Source organism: Plutella xylostella, chromosome 20 (assembly GCF_932276165.1).
Source record: "Plutella xylostella chromosome 20, ilPluXylo3.1, whole genome shotgun sequence".
Taxonomy (NCBI): Eukaryota; Metazoa; Arthropoda; class Insecta; order Lepidoptera; family Plutellidae; genus Plutella; species Plutella xylostella.
In genome coordinates this window covers 7,845,469-7,862,886 of record NC_064000.1, presented here as the reverse complement: position 1 = coordinate 7,862,886, position 17,418 = coordinate 7,845,469, and the positions used below count along the sequence as shown (strand labels likewise).

At 37.9% G+C, this 17,418-nt stretch overlaps 1 long non-coding RNA gene across 1 annotated transcript; it reads right to left on the bottom strand.

Moving 5' to 3' along the window:
* Nucleotides 1–3,551: 3,551 nt before the first annotated feature.
* On the bottom strand, nt 3,552–4,661 carry LOC125490126. Its single transcript, XR_007267472.1, has 2 exons — nt 4,261–4,661; nt 3,552–3,917 (listed from the first exon to the last, which is right to left on the bottom strand). It is a non-coding gene; the product is annotated as an uncharacterized LOC125490126 (long non-coding RNA).
* Nucleotides 4,662–17,418: the final 12,757 nt, after the last annotated feature.

Sequence of the window (17,418 nt, the reverse complement as noted above, 5' to 3'; positions counted from 1 at the left end):
AGGAACGTATTAAAATATCGATTGATCTTGGTTGTAAAAGAAGTCTTTTATTAAATATGTCCGGTGCTTATATACCTATATTAATGCTAGCGCAGCACTATATGCGTATGTTGCAGTTCATTCTAACAACTAGCCAATTTGCAGATACTACCATACTACACCTCCCCTTTAACTTCCTTCACCCTCGGGGTAGCGAAAGAAAAATAATTTCAATGTTAAAGAAATTATTTTTCAAACCTATAAGTTATGATAGTACTTGCAATTACAATATTGTGATATTCTACTCTACCTAAATGCATTGTTATAAATAAAAGTGCAAGGCAGAGCTATTGTAAAATGCTGACAAGTTTCCTAGTGTTAGATTGCTGTATGGTATTAACAAATTCTTGAACAAAATAATGACCTGGATAATTGCTATTTACCTGTCTTTAAATTTAATTTTGAATAAAAGAGTTACAACAAGTTACACACACACATATTTTAAAACTAAAAATGAACATGTAATATAGAAACTGAACATGAAAATTTCTGTAAAATAAAATGTCACAATTTATACATGAAATTTTTTAAAACACCTATAATTCGATAAAAAATTAATAAATTACTGATACATTTCTAAAACAAATATAATCGCATCTAAATATGTGTAACCAAAATACATTATACCTTTTGACTTCTTTATTTATCTTCTATAAGTACCATTATAATCTACCTATAAGTACCATTTATAATCTAAAATAAACCATTATCATAATAATAACACAACACAACATATTATAAAGTACGTAAGTACCTATATGACATACCATTAGTTACATATTAATATGACATGACATGTACAGAGTGATTCATTTCCTTGGCTTGTATATATTTTATTTATGAATTTACGCAATTTATTATTACTGTTATATAGTCATTATTTCACATTTCATTTTACTCATTAATGTATTTACTTGAAAATAGTTCTTATCTAACTAGTGTCACGTTAATTAAAAAAATATCTAAATACAAAATCAAATACCTACTACAATTTCAACGCAATTTACTTGAACATTCCTATCGTGGTATCGGTATCGGTACATTTTCCCCCTTCATACACATTTACACTTTTGGTTTTTAACCCATAATGAGCATCCTGTAGCTCTCAGTCATCACTCTGATTACTGACATTCTGAACTCTGGGAAGTGAGAACTATCGTAACATTTGGGTGATGAAACCAATTGCTAGTCAAAACTCCTTAACCTTTGTGTCCTCAATCATTCATTCTATCTTGTATACTATTCCCACTAATGCCTTACTACTAATTAATATTATTATTATGTCTTTCACTGAGGGCACGATAGTCCAAACACTATGATCAAGAACATAATTCTCCTAGGGCTGTATCTCTACACCCTTAATCTACTTTGTGGGCATGGTCACCCTACTTATTGGCATATCAGGCCACCTATTTTGTGCACCTGTATAATATAAAATAGAGCCGCTACAATTTAAAGCAATGGCCTCCAATCTGCGGGGTTATTTTCTATCTCGTTGATAACTCTCTTCACCGTGATCTTACTGTCAAAAAGCAAATTTTGACACTATTCGTATTTTGTATGTGCGGTTGGGGTAGAATAATGACGTCATAGTTGGTATGGGCTTCAATACCCACCGGCCGCCATCTTGTTAAAATTTTGTATGCGAACATTTTATCGAAACCCGAGATTGGTATTATGTATCGGATAGTTGGAATCATAAGTACTAATTTGGGTTGGCCAACTGTCTTGTCTTGGGCAACTAGTAAATAGTAGCTTTTAAACCATAGAGTCACCATAGAATGTAGAAAATAACGTTTTTTTTAAAAATTGTGACGCTGAAGTATTCTTGTTCTTATGATCTTGAACAAAATAATATTTCTTTCATGTTTGTTTTGTGAATCTTGCAAATTTTTGGTCTTCCATAATTAGTAAATAGTAAGTAATTAGTTAGAAGGAAATTATTTCAGTAGGTATTTGTTTTTTTTCAGTAAGTATAGGTACCTAACTGTTGTTTTAAAGGGTTCCCTACGCAATTTCGAAACCCTATTTCTAGAAATTCGTTTCCAAAATGACGGTTTACCGATAGATTAATATAGCGAATACTTGTTTCCCTGATTGCTTGGTTACTCGACGACCTTTTTACCGATGGTTCGTTTTACCGAATTTTATTATCTCGATAGTCAATTGAGCCGTGCTTTATATTCTCGAAATACTATTAGAATCGGTCAGAATTACTATTATTACCCGACTGCCGAAGGAGGAGGGTAATGTTTTTCGATTGTATGTATGTATGTATGTATGTTTGTCTGTTTCTTTGTTCCCTCCTGTAGCCTAAACGGCTTGATAGATTTTGATGTATGAGGTATCGTTAGAAGCGTATTAATAGCGTGATGATTATAGGCTATGTGAAGTTACATTTAAATGTACATAGCGCCCTCTACAGGACATAATGTGATGATCGAAAAAATATTTTCCAACTATGCCGTGTGGGGTATCAAATGAAAGGGCTTGATTTTCAAATTACAAAAATATGCATATTGTAGGTATTTAAATAACAACACCAAAATTATTGAAATAAAAAAATGTTCATGAAGTAAAACCCGACTACTGACGTAAAATTTAATTAAATAAAAACAACTAAAAAGTTACAAATAAAAAAATATATATAATTATAAACAAAACAAAAAATCCGACTGCACGCTAAAAAGATGAAAACAAGTCCCAATGTTAATGGAAAGTATCGCAGGCGGGGACCAACTTGACCGCCACACAAGGCCGTTTTCTAAGTAACATTCAGCTAAATGGTGAACCCTCTGCTGGTCCCTGGTTTTCATCTTTTTAGCGTGCAGTCGGGTTTTTTGTTTGTTTATAATTATATTTTTTTTGTTATACTATTATGCTATAATCTACTATAAGTTTACCTATATTAATAAAAAGTGTTATAAATTAAGAATCGTTTTTTGCTTATACCTACAAATACATCCAAAAACCTACTTATTATTATCGTAATAATCTACTTAATACTGAAAATACTTATAAATTAATGATTGATAGAAATTGATAGATAAAAATAGGTTTCAGGGGACTCTGGTTATGCTCTACGGCCATGAATGTTAACACCTATCCTCAATGCAGCTGTAGGATCCCCAGAAGAACACTACACTGATCTACACTGCCGTGTCAGAAATACTGTGGAGCGGTGCATTGGGGCCCTTAAAACACGCTGGAGATGTTTGCTGGCACACCGTGTGCTTCACTATGAGCCCACCAAAGCTGCAAAAATAGTAAATGCCTGCTGTGTACTACACAATATAGCAAATGCACACAATATACCAGTGACGACAACTTGCCTGCTGCTGATAACATTCGGGTGCAGCATATTGGTAACGTGGCTTATGGTGCTGCTCATGCAGATGCAGGGCGCATGAGGGCCAACCTTGTCCAGGCTGTGAATTTGAAGGAACTAAAATAACCTGACTCTGATAGGCTGATTTTTGCTGTATATGTATAATTTAGTAATAAAAAACACATTTTATATTAATGGCTTTTATTTTTTATTAAATCACATAACTACACATCACATTTTGCTTCTACTAGTCTTACTATCATTATTAAAATATTTTTTCTACTTTAACCTTTAAGTTATTATGATTGCACATTGCCACTTTACATGTGAATGCCCGTCAGAATTTTTGACCAGTTTTTGTAACTCCAGACCCAATTGAATATAATTCATAATATAATTGTAATGCTGCACTGTCCTATAGCCGACGTGCTGATTGTATGCCTAGTGGGCCGGGTGTGGGTACCGGCCAACAGCAAGCTCTTTATGTCTTTCAACGAACTCCAACAAAATGTCCATTTGTCGATCTGAGACTTTTCTTAAAGGCGCCATCCTGGAAATAAAACACAATATTAATGTCCTATTCAATCTTTTTTCTTGCCACATGATATGCCTCACAAAAATATTACTAACAAGCACAACCTGCACAAATGTGAAGATTATTTAATGGCTCAGTGATCAATCTACTTTTAATAACTGAGTTCCCAGTACCAAGTGTTAGATCTCAATCATCGACTTATATTACTAGCGTATAGTACTAGAAATCATTGATGTCAATGCTTTTATTAAGTACAATAAATGATCATTTTTCACGACTTTGTAAAAATTTCCCATATTTCGTTCTGTGTATGACTAAGTTTATATTTTTTATAGTAATACGTTAATTATGTACTTACCTTAGATATAATGAACAATTAAAACACAGGAGTCAGGTAATTATAACAAAACACACACCAAAATCAATCTCTGTTTTGGATGGTTCCTTGCAGTTTGTTTTGACAATCATTTGACAATAGCTTCCAGTATCGCCATTTTTCTAAATAATGCGGCAAATTAAAGATTTGATAAATGCAGTAGTCGTAGTTTGAAGTGAAATGACTTTTTCATTTAGTCGGCTAACCAAATCACAGAATATTTTCACAAACTTTTTGCAACCTCTAGTGTATCGATAAATCTCATACCCACTATTCGTTTAGTGATAATGACCGAGATAGCCGATGCCAAAAGACGGTTAGAAATCCATAATAGATTTATACGGTTGGAAATCGCGAATCCATGACACCCGAGATAGAAAATAGACTAGCTGAGCTCCCAAACTCCTTATTATATATTTTACCAATGTACCGATTCATAAAACTTTCTAATTCACAACAAAAAAAATATCATTTACTTATTAATTCATTTACTCAAAATATCTCTATTCAATTGTCATTAGGTAGTCGGTTTTACTAACTTGACCTAGAAACTTTCTGCAGTCATTCAACTCTGAATGCATTACATATTTATTAGCGATACCTAACTTGTATGCTATTTTTAGAATACCTATTCAAATGGTTATGTTTTAGAAGAAAAAAAAATTACTCGTGATTTGTGACACTAGGATGTTAAATGCAAGATTAAACGATGGTTAAAAAAATCTGAATAAAAATCTAAGTATGCTTCTAATCCTTCCTGAATAAATTAATTTGACTCACAATAACAATATTTCGTCGAAGGATCGCTCTTTGCCTTGTACTCGTCGCGTGGATGGTGGTGACGACGGCGGCTGGGCGGACGTGACGCACGATGACACTGATGATTGCTCGATGCACGTGGTTGGTCATCTTCTTGAGTTGGCCGGGATAACCCTGGTCCGCTTGATGGCCGGGATAGCCCTGACCTGTTCGAGCCGGGATAGCCCTGACTCCTCGTCCGGTCGCAGTATTTCTTCGTATTTTCTGGACTCACTTGTACATGTTTTCTTCATGTCATTCACCGAGGTTGGTTGCCTTGGTGCCGCTGGTGTTTATTCTTGGCACTGGTACTGCAGGTGTTGGTGTTGGTGTGCTGGTTCTGGTCTGTCGGCCGATATTGATCATCTTCGTGGGCCGACCGGCGCCGCTACCAGCAGCGCCGGCCTGGCAAGGTCGCCATGTGAGAAGTTGTGCGCAGGAACGTATTAAAATATCGATTGATCTTGGTTGTAAAAGAAGTCTTTTATTAAATATGTCCGGTGCTTATATACCTATATTAATGCTAGCGCAGCACTATATGCGTATGTTGCAGTTCATTCTAACAACTAGCCAATTTGCAGATACTACCATACTACACCTATACCACATTCTAAATTAAATTCATTGGTAAATGTCAGCGCCGCGACGCCGTCGCCACCGTGATTCGAACTCGCATCTCTTAGTTATCGGTTGTACCTTTTTTGGCGTAAGATTTATTTGGCTAATCTTGTATTGCATAGTAACGTTTGGTCAAAATCTCGTTTCGCCGAAAATCGTATGACATAAATCTCTTTTAGCAAAAAGTTATTTCGCATAATCTTGTTTAGCCTAATAATGGTATAGCCAAATCTTGAATAGCCTAATAATGCTATGGTATAGGTTATATAAAGTAATAATATTCGTTTGGCTTTAACTTTGATAGAGCGTCTCCCTACATAGCGCAAACTGATGCCTTGTATTGTGGCTTCTATATAGGAAACGCTCCGCTCCGCTTTGCTTTTGACGATAATGTGCACCTAACACGCTCCTTCTCGCTTTGCTCGTCGTCGCACCTATCTTTAGGTTTCGATCCCATGGGGTTTAATGGCGTTTGTAATCATTATAATGGTCATTCACTTTCGATATTTTGATCATTTAAGGCTTGTATTTAAACCTCCACCAAAAAATATTCAATTCTGCCTCCAATAAATTCGAAATCTCCGCCAAAACGGATAAATCGTCACCAAATTATGTGTCCTATAATATTGCAGAAATGAACCAATTAATTTTTTACTGTATAACATAAAACTATATCAATACCATTTAAAATTTCAAACCAGATAAGCTATATAGTCGCTAAGTAAATGTAACCAATATTTTATTTTATGAGTATCATTTTATTAACCCTGCTATACCAAAAAAAATGGGCACCTTGGGCACCTTGGGCACCTTGGGCACCTTGGGCACCTTGGGCACCTTGGGGACCTTGGGGACGGCAACATACCTTATTTGGTTTGAAATAAATTTTAATGATGTTCATATTATTTTTATGTCATGTAAATAGTGCCAACATTTCTACAATATTATAGGAAACATATTGACGGATAAGAAGCACATATTCAATGATGTCTCAGTGATCAGTAGGGTTAAGACCGGCAGCGATCACCGACTCGTAAGAGGCACTTTGAATATAAACTGCAAAATAGAACGCTCCCGTCTAATGAAGTCCACGCTCCGTCCTACTCCTGCTCAAATCCAGGATCCCGAAAGCTTTCAGTCTGAGCTTTGCGACCGCCTGATATGTTTAGCGAATTGCGTTACAGTTGACGATTTAAACAATAGGTTTGTGGAAACTGTCCGAGAGGTAGGATCGAAATATTTTTCGTCCCGAACCAACCGAGGACCTCAAAAACTCTCAGATGGGACTCTGAGTCTCATAAGAGAACGGAGAGAAATGAGGTTGCAGTCTTCAGTTGATATGGTCGAATACAGACGTCTAAACAGACAGATCGCCAAAGCAAGACGTTGCGATATGAGACGCTACAATTGCAAGCGCATTCAAGACGCAATATAGCAAAACAAGGGCTCCAAAGTCTTTGCTAGAGATCGATCTGTTCGGCAGACTCTGTTGACCCAACTGAAGACCGACACTGGCAACACCGTTTCATCAGTGCCCGAAATTCTGGGAGAAATTGAGAGATTCTACGGACAGTTATACACCACAACACAAAACCCTATTACCAGCGGTGCTCACGACAGCCGAGCGCCACTCACCCGACACTATACCGAAGATATTCCGGACGTCAGTCTAGACGAGATTAGTATAGCTCTCAAACAGCTAAAAAACAACAAAGCTCCGGGAGATGATGGAATAACGACAGAACTTCTGAAAGCCGGCGGTAGACCGATTTTAATAGCACTTCGGAGGCTGTTTAATTCCGTCATACTCGAAGGCACAAGCCCGGAGGCATGGAGCAGAAGTGTAGTGACTTTGTTCTTCAAGAAAGGCAACAAAGCCCTATTGAAGAATTATAGACCCATTGCACTTCTGAGCCATGTGTACAAGCTGTTTTCGAGAGTTATTACGAATCGTCTCGAGCAAAGACTCGACGACTTCCAGCCACCCGAACAAGCCGGGTTCCGAAAAGGCTATAGTACCATAGATCACATACACACGCTTCGGCAGGTTATACAGAAGACCGAGGAGTATAATCTACCTTTATGTCTAGCGTTTGTGGACTATGAGAAAGCCTTTGATTCTATTGAGCTCTGGGCGATGCTTCAATCCCTTCAGCGGTGCCATATAGACTATCGCTATATCGAGGTGTTGAGATGTATGTACAATGCTGCCACAATGTCAGTTCGATTACACGAACATAGCACAAAACCGATCCAGTTGCAAAGGGGCGTGAGACAGGGAGATGTTATTTCTCCGAAACTGTTCACCTGTGCACTGGAAGATGTTTTTAAGCTTGTAGAGGGGAAAAGACTGGGCATTAACGTCAATGGCGAATATATCTCTCATCTACGATTTGCTGATGACATAGTTATTATGGCGGAAACGCTGGAGGAGTTGGGCGAAATGCTCACAGACCTCAATGATGCCTCTAAACAAGTTGGGCTGAAAATGAACATGGACAAGACAAAGGTCATGTCGAACGAACATGTTTCATCATCGCCCGTAACTGTAGGAGGTGTCACCATCGAAGTTGTTGATCAGTATCCCTACCTAGGACAAGTGATCCGATTAGGTAAATCCAACTTCGATAAAGAGGTAGCTCGTAGAATCCAACTCGGATGGGCAGCGTTCGGGAAATTACGACACATCTTCACTGAAAACATACCTCAGTGTCTGAAAACAAAAGTTTTCAATCAGTGCGTGTTGCCAGTGATGACTTACGGAGCCGAGACGTGGTGCTTCACCAAAGGGCTTATCCACAAGCTCAGAGTTGCTCAGCGTGCTATGGAAAGGGCTATGTTAGGCGTGTCCCTGCGAGATAGGATTCGTAATGAAGAAATCCGCAGGAGAACTAAAGTTACCGACATAGCCAAAAGGATTAGCACGCTGAAATGGCAATGGGCTGGCCACGTAGCCCGCAGAGCCGACGACCGCTGGAGTAGAAAGGTTCTGGAGTGGAGACCCCGTGTCGGCAAACGGCGTGTCGGTCGCCCCCCAACCCGTTGGTCTGATGATCTGCGGAAGGTAGCGGGAAGCCGCTGGATGCAGATGGCGGGTGACCGTTTGGGGTGGCGATCGTTAGGAGAGGCCTATGTCCAACAGTGGACTACGGAAGGCTGAGAGAGAGAGAGAGAGATAGGAAACATGATTGGGTGATGATTTATCCGTTTTGGTGACTAAAAAGATTATCTATTGTAAACTTGCAATTATTTGGAGGCGTGTTTATTTATTTTGGAACGTAAATGTTTTACTTTGGGATTTCTATTTTGGAGTTGGTTTAAGTAATTTGGTTTAAATTTTTTTTTTGGTGCAATGTATTAGCGTACAAATATTTTTTTTGTTGATGATTTAAATTGTACCCATCATTTAATATCGTGATTTTCGGGATGTAGGAGAAAAATACCACAATTTGTTCATTTAAAACATACTTAATATAGTATTTGTAAAGATAATATTAGGAGAAACAAGATTATACCAATACGAACAATTAGAGCAAACGAGACTTAGGTGTTTCAAGCTTGTGCCAAAAAGTTTTAGACTAAACGAGTCTTAAGTCACATACGTCTTGGCGAAGTGATGATTCTACCAAAAAACTTAAGACCTTACGAGTTATGCGAAACGAGTTTAGGGCAATAAAGATTAGGCCAGATGAGGGGAAGTAGGGGAACCCCTTAACCCCCCCATTTCGTAAGAAGCGGGGGCGCTTTATTACGGCACTTACCCGACTGAGCTACCACCGCTCGCGGAACGTTGTAGATGTAACAGCATGTTTTCACAATGCCATTGTATATTGACTTTTTTTGAAGTCACTTCTGCTTGCTAACTACTTATTTTTTGTAGGTAGGTACATATTTTTAAAATCTGCTTTTCCAGTTGCGTATACTTTACACGGGATAATCTCAAATAGAAAGAAAAATAATTCAGTAGGTGGGTATTTTTGGCATCCATGAACAACTGAAAAATAACAGCATTATAAGGTATTTAACGTTACGACGTTAACGGTAACGGTATGTTCCTACCAATACCAACATAATTTTATGACGCTAAGGTAATTTTGTAATAACGCTAGAATAATAACGTGTGTTGTAACGAAAAGATTTTATAGAGTGAGTTTATAATTTTTGAACAGATACCTATCCTGGTTTTACGATATAACCGAAACTATAATAAATTAAATTTGTAACTCCGGTGATAATCTATTATTCTGAGGACACGTATAAATATTTTTAATGGCAACACTAAAATTCTCGTCATTCCATTAGTTATTTCAATGACCAATAGATGTCGCTAAGAACCAAAACATCATTATAATACTCCCACTTCAAATTACCTACATTCAGAGAAGTATCATAGTGAGAGAATACTACGCTTTCATTTAGCCGCGTAATAGCACGCGAGCATGCGCCGCGAACAGCTGAGCGTTTATCAGCGCCATAAGGCCATAAGCGGCTATCTCCGGAACTAATCAGTCGCATCATGTCTGCTTGCCGGTTCGGTGTATGACGCTCGGTTATTTTGATAATTTCTAACCTAAACAGTTTCCTAGTGCTTCCGTCCGATTTCTTCGGCTTTTCATTGTTACTCACGTTTTATATGTAATCATTAGTGGTGTCAATTTGAGTGTAACAAATACAGGTGCAAGTGAATGAACCTGGAAGTGCTACTAGCCGCTCCGCTACCCTTGGAGCTAGCGTTATCGATTTTTATTCGATGAAAATTATGTTTTGTTTACCTCCTATCTGAGTGGAAATAGTTGGGAATGTGTGTTGTGATCTAGTGCCCGGTTCTGAGTCAAGTATGCTCGCGGGTACGAGCGAGGTATCGTGTTTTGGATGACAAGAAAATGGAGTTTGAAAACGACTTCAGTCTGAAGGAATGGGCAAAAGACAAGCCTTTGTCCATCCTTCAGCTGGACCCGGCTGACAGAGCTGTGCTGAGGATAGCAGGTGGGTCCTAAACTCCTATCATAGCCTAGCATTTTCCTCACTCCATCTCTCCTGCAGCTATGTTCGCCTGGTACTTTTTGTTTGTTTGCATGCGAGGTCACGCTATCGGTTACACTGATAATGAAGGCGTGCATATCTTTACGATGCTACAATAGATATTGTTACGAACTGCGAAAGCAATTTTGTACGCTGAACCAGTTTTATAATAATTCTATTTTTAGACGCGCAACTGAATCCCTAGTTGTAATGTTCCCCCGTCGTCGTAGGTTTAAAAGTTGCAGGGTTCGTTTACGAAAACCATAAAAATCACCCCCTACCCTCTACGTTTACCTGCCTTTATAATGTCATCGTATTTTAGAATAATTACAAAGGGTGTGTTAAAAAAAGCAGTGTTATTGTTGCTATGCCTCTTTCTATACCAACCCTATCCATATCAGTGGTAAACCTATGCTTTCTTTCTGTTTCAAATGCATAGCAAGAAGTTAAAAGGAAGATAGGGCGAAAAATACCACGTGATACCTAGGTATCTATCTAATGGTTTTAATGATAACATAGATAAAAGTGTTTGCCTTACCTAGAAGCAAAAACTCCGTCCCGTAGGCAGTAGGTAAATAGATATACTGAAAATCATGAATCTTATGGCAACTATGTAGGTTAGGTTCCTACCAAATATGTGTTAACGTAAAGATACAAGGTAGGGTATATTGTCCTATGTCCTCTATAGTTGGCCGGCTGTCCTTTTAACAAACTCGTTCGATAAAATAGGGTAAATCCCACTATTACTGGCACTGTCATTGACATTGAGTAAGCCCTTGTACACTAGTTTGAAGGGCACCAGCAAGGACTGGCAGGTACCACCCTCCACCACCCCACCCTATTTCAGCTCTCATTATTGTATGACCTATGCAGGTACAATGTTGGCTAGGTTTTCAATGTAGATTAGTAGATTGAAGGTTGATTTTACACTGTGCGTAAGATAGATGCAAATATTTGTTCAATTGGAATCTAAGTATCTTTGATAATATTACAGTGTTCATAACGACGCCAATTTCAGTACCTACCAATGTAGTTGTAAATTATAGCTACATAAACTGTCTATTTAAACTTGCTTTACTAAAGTAATAAATGCACTTTGTTACTAAATAGTGCGAGAATTTTTCTCGAACACGGTCGATTGGTACAGAGTGCATCATCACAGTGTAAGAAAATATTTGGCTTCACAGCCTTCTGAGTTCTGATTCCGATTATATCCTTACAGGACGGATAAACGTACACGTCTAGTACAGCCTGGCCTGTCTAATACAGGTTTTGCAATATTTGAAAGTATGCAAGTTTACGTTTTCTTCTATTATCCGCATACATTATCTATCAAAAGTTTCATGATAGTTTCGCAATAGGCACCACTTGTAAGCAAGAAAACGTAAACTTTTATAGTTTTCACCAATCTGTCAAACCTGTACCCCCAGATAGTGTGTCGAAAACTATAAAAGTTTACGTTTACGCCCGTACAAAGTGGCGCGTCTTACAAAGCCCGTACAAAGTAGCGAAAACTATCATGAAACTTTTGACGGATAATGTATTGTAGATGACTGAAGAAAACCTAATCATTTTTCGTTTACGTAAATCGCAATACCCGTAGGTACTTGAGGCTTTGACAAATTGACGCTACTACAAACGATTGCGCTGTGACTTACGTCGTGTCGGGTCGTTGGCCCGAAATGGGTCATTGTCTCTGTTTCGGGACCTATCCCACGCCTGCTGGCCTAGTATGTAACGTGGAGACAGGTACCTATTTAAAAGTTTAAGAAGATCTTCTCAACCTGTCGGTGATAAATACTAGAGTTGGACTGGGCTTTGTAACCGTGTTGAAAGGATTAGCTCCAATTTCTCCATAGTCGGTTAGATCGTAACGAGGGAAATATTAAATTCTTGACAGAAGACTAATCCCTGGTTACAATATAACCGACTATGGCGAAATTGGAGCTTATACAGTCAGATTTGTCGTCAGTCCCGACTGGTGACTGCCCAGCGTGAAATGGTCATACATTTAAATTTATGCTGTCAGTTCCATACAAGTTAGGTCATTTTGACAAGCGAGTGACGCTGCTTAACGATAGCAACCCAACAGTTTTATAATAGCGGTAGAGGTGCATTGCCATTGTACCCACTTTTCGCAAGTGGTTATGTTAAATGTTACTGCGGTTTATTTTACTTGCGGTACAAAATATAAAGTGTTAAGGCGCCGACACATTAGCGGACGAGGCTATCAGCCGCGACTGATAGTGTGCAGTTGTGCACGGTCTTTTGGGACAGTTCGTGCCAGATCGCCCTCGGACGTCTGAAAGCTGAACGACAAAGACGCTAATGTGTCGGCGCCGTTACGCTGAAAGAGTCCCCGGTGGACAAAGCGTATCGTGGCGTGAGTCACGTGAACCCGTCACACTGATCCGACTCAGTGTCGCTTAGTTAAACACTCACCGACCTGTTTCCTATGTCGGATTATAACTTGGGACTCTATGCTAATTGGACGGTTAGGTTTTCACCCATAAATAAATGGTCGAAAAAACCTGTTATTGCTGGAAAATAATCATCATCGATATGAACAATCTACTTTCATTGAAATTAATGTTGGTACAAATCGACCCCTTTTTTTTAAATCCTGAATACCCACGGGTAAACCGAAACTTATGATTCAAAGCACTCAGTATAATATGCCTATCTATAGTTTATAGCTCCTTAAGTTTCTTGTGTAATAGCTACACCAAGTTACAGTGGTCTACTGGTGCAAAGTGTGTGTAGTTTGTAAAAATTGACGTTCATCAGAAAATTTTATATTTTTACGATGAATAAAAAATTTTGAGTTTGAGTTTGAACCAGTGTCTCAATTTACGCCACCAAACGAAGCGGCATCTCATAAACCCGCATTTTAGGTGCACAGAACTAAATCACGAGTGAAAATTTAACTACTAAGTTCCTTTTAGCATACATATATCGTAATAATTGAGGTTCCCACACGCGTTTTCCTTGTAGGAAGTCTAAAAAACCGCCGTAAAAATGTTAGGCGTTGAGATTCCATTGACGTTTTGATCGTCCACCACGCCTTCTGTTTGTACGATACGAAATTGAAGTACCTACCATTATTCTTTACTATTGCTCATCTTTTATATAATATCTTCATACTTTTTTTTGGTCTTCATCTTTTGAAGTACCTACCATTATTCTTTACTATTGCTCATCTTTCATATATCTTCTTACTTTTTTGGCCGACCTGTAGGTATTTCCTAGTGATTTGTCTGCCAAAATGTTTTCGACAATAACCTTAAAACACTTCGACATTCAAAAGTAGCGTTACTTTATTTTGATAAAATATGGATAAGAACTCACGGTGTAACAATAAATGTAACCCAAAATAAAACTAATCTAAAATATAATCAGTCGTTTGGGAGCTACACTACCACAGATATACACACAGATACATAGACTAATTAAACTTATTTTATTTTATTTTATTTTATTTATTACACAATGAAATTACAATTTTGTGGGATCATAAGATCGCAGTAAGTTGTCTGCACACTTCACTAGGCAGGCCCGTGCTGAAGTGTGAAGGTTCTGTTCCGTTCCTCATTATGCTTTAAATTTTATTAATGGAATGTTTTGAACATATTAATATTAAAAAAAAAAAACTAGGTAAATTATATTTTGCCTACTGTATCAAACAAACTAATTAATTTTAATATATAATACGTATATAAATAGGATAATTTAACATAAATATATTAAACCTGGGTAGAATACCTAAAATAGAATATATATTATACATAAGATATGATATATATATAGGAAAAGTAATGTATACCTCAATATGATTTCACATATAATAGGTTAATAATGTGTGTGACAATCAGTAGAAGTAACTAGAAAAAATCTCATTTATTGATGTGTTTTAATAGTATTTCTGAGTCCACAATACCAATACCATTTATCCACCTTTTACATGCCCTTTTATTACGCTCTAAGTGAAATTTTACATCGGCTGGTATTTTGTTATACAGTCGCGGGCCAAGCCAATAGTAGAATCTCTGCCCAAAAACAGTATTTGTAGCATCTACCAGTAACTTACCTACGTGTGCGGATCGAGTAACAACTCGAGTATTCAGTTTATGTAGATGTTTATTGTTGTGGTAATAATTACACAGCCTGTACATATACTGTTGTCGAATATTAAGGACACCTGCTTCTTTATAGAGATCCTCATTATGATAGCGTGACGGTTTTTTGTTTATCACACGAATTATACTATTTTGGGCAGGTTGAGCCAAACTAAGCGTAGTGGCGCAAGCACCTCCATATGCTAAAATGCCGTAGTCAATGACGGAGTGTGCAAGAGCATAGTAGACACTCCACATTAAGCTACTATCAGCGATGTTACGAAGCTGCCAAAAAAAGTGGATCAAAGACCGAAGTTTCTTGGAAATGGCAATTATGTGCGGTTTCCAAGAGAGATTCTGGTCAATGATAATTCCTAGGTATCGTATTTGGCTAACCCTCTCCAAATTAACACAGTGGCATCGCAGACTAGGAGCACATTGACACGTTTTTAAAGTGAATAATGTAGATGGCTGTGAGTTACTGTAGATGGAGAAGCAAATATACTTGGTCTTTGTTTTATTGAGAGTCAATAGTTTGGAGTTAAGCCATTTCATTACTGTCGTAAATCCCTTTTGAGCAAACTCAAACGTAGCTTCCCAGGTGTCACCAGTAAATATCAGTAGCGTATCATCAGCAAAGGATATTACGTTGCCTCCATCAAGACTAAGGTCACAAAGTGCGTTTAAATATGTCAAAAATAGGACAGGACCCAAGACGCTACCCTGCGGCACACCGTAGCTCACCCTCTGCTCATCAGAGAACTCCTGGGAAGCGTAGACAAGCTGTTTTCTATCCATAAGGTAGGTTTCAAACCACTGCAGGGGTAGTCCACGTATACCCAGAGCTTCGAGCTCGCCGAGAAGAATGGGAAAAGCCACAGTGTCAAAGGCCTTTTTTAGGTCCAAGAATATTCCTATGCTCTTCTTCCCTCCATCTAAGCAACGGGCAATCTTCGAAACAGCTAACAGGATAGCATCTTCAGTGTTTTTGCCTTCCTGAAAGCCAAATTGGTTTTTGCTAAGAAGGTTGTGCTTATTAAGAAACTTTATTAGTCTTGCCTTAGCAACCTTTTCTAGAACTTTTGATATAACACTGAGAAGAGAAATAGGTCTAAAATTTGATATATCACTAGCTGCACCTCCTTTAAAGATGGGAACTATTTTTGATTTTTTTAAACAGCTAGGAAAAAGTCCCGTACTGAGGCTAAGGTTTAAAATGTAAAGTAATGGATCAACTATGAAGGGAAAATTTGATTTAATAATCAATGCTGGAATTTTATCTAGTCCTGGAGAGGATGTATTTTTTAATTTTTTTATAATTTTAGCTAGTTCTATTTCTGTAACCGGATAGAAGAAAAATGAAAAATTGTTGGAAAATGACTTGCTTGATATTTGGGATACCAATGTGTTAATATTAGTGTTAGTGGTTGTCATTAACTCGGTAGCCAATGATTCACCTACTGAAGCAAAAAATATATTGATTTCATTAAGGGGTTTGGAATTGCCACTCTCTTTTAATGTTTTAATTAACTTATGTATATCAGAATTATCACTTTTCTTCTTATGTGCATATGTGTATTCATTAAGGAGCTGCCAGCATTTTTTTGGATTTTGTCTATTTTTTGTGATAAGATCCTTATAGTAGAGAGAGCGCGCCAACCTCACGGCTTCCTTGCACATATTTCTATAGTTTTTATAATATATCTGTATGGTAAAATCATTCGGGTTTTTGTGGGCTTGGATGTGAAGTTGGTCTCTCTTTCTCAGGCAGCAAAGTAAGCTACTAGTAATCCATGGCTTAAATGTTTTATCTTTATGTCTTATTTTCATAGGCGCAGTGCAAGAATTAATTATGTTTTCTATGGAAGTAGTAAAGTATTTAAATGCATCGTCAACATTTGTTATTGTATATAATTCTGACCAGTCGAACATTGATATTAATTTATTAGCTTCATTATAGTTAGTTCGTACGGGTTCTGGGCTCCGTCGAGGATGACAGGATGTCTGGAGACTCGTGTGGACACCGAGCATTGTCATTGAGTGGTCAGTAATGCCTGCGTGATACACGGCAGCCTTATACTCACTCTTCGACCGAAGGAAAAAATGATCCAGACAAGTGTTGGAGGCTAGCCGAGTAGGTACAGTAATTGTGGGGCAGAAACCTAACTCCTGCAGTCCAAGAATGAAACTTTGAACTTTCTCATTATTTAGGTCCAATATATCCAGGTTGAGCTTATAACACCCCTCTTTTTCGTAGGGGATTAAAAACGGTCGTTTGCATACAGTTTTGAAAACTATAAATTTTCATGCTGGCGCTTAGTCAACAGACGTTATCGATCCGTGCCATACTTTCACTGTTACAACTCAATTAGATTGGAAACTATCGGTTCCGATGAAAAGAAATCGACTGTAATTCTAATTTAAAATGAAGTCTATTTTTTTATTTTATTAGAATCGAATAGTGTTTATCGAGCCTTGGGTCCCCATTATCATAAGCCTATATGAGTCAACTACTGGACATACGCCAAAGCCTCCACTGGATGCGATCTAGTATACGCCACGTGCCGAGTCCTGGGTGTGCCCGAAA